Genomic DNA, 221 nt, shown 5'->3' with positions numbered 1-221 from the left:
TGTGCCGGGGGAGAGGGGCCGGGCGGGAGCGCATTGGTAGGTCGCTGGGCAGCCGGCCCGGCATCCCCCCGAGGTGGAGACACTGGCCTACGGGCCGGGGGGAGAGGGGGGGTGGCCGCTCGGCGAGGCGTGCCGACCGCCGGTGCCTCCCGCGGCCGTGTACGGCCCGCGGGGGAATGCCAGGCTCTTGGCGGTTGCCGCCCAGCTCGAAGACCACGATC

Source organism: Fonticula alba (assembly GCF_000388065.1).
Source record: "Fonticula alba strain ATCC 38817 unplaced genomic scaffold supercont2.16, whole genome shotgun sequence".
Classification (NCBI taxonomy): Eukaryota; order Rotosphaerida; family Fonticulaceae; genus Fonticula; species Fonticula alba.
The sequence above is the reverse complement of the archived record's forward strand: the minus strand, read 5'-3'. Positions refer to the sequence as shown.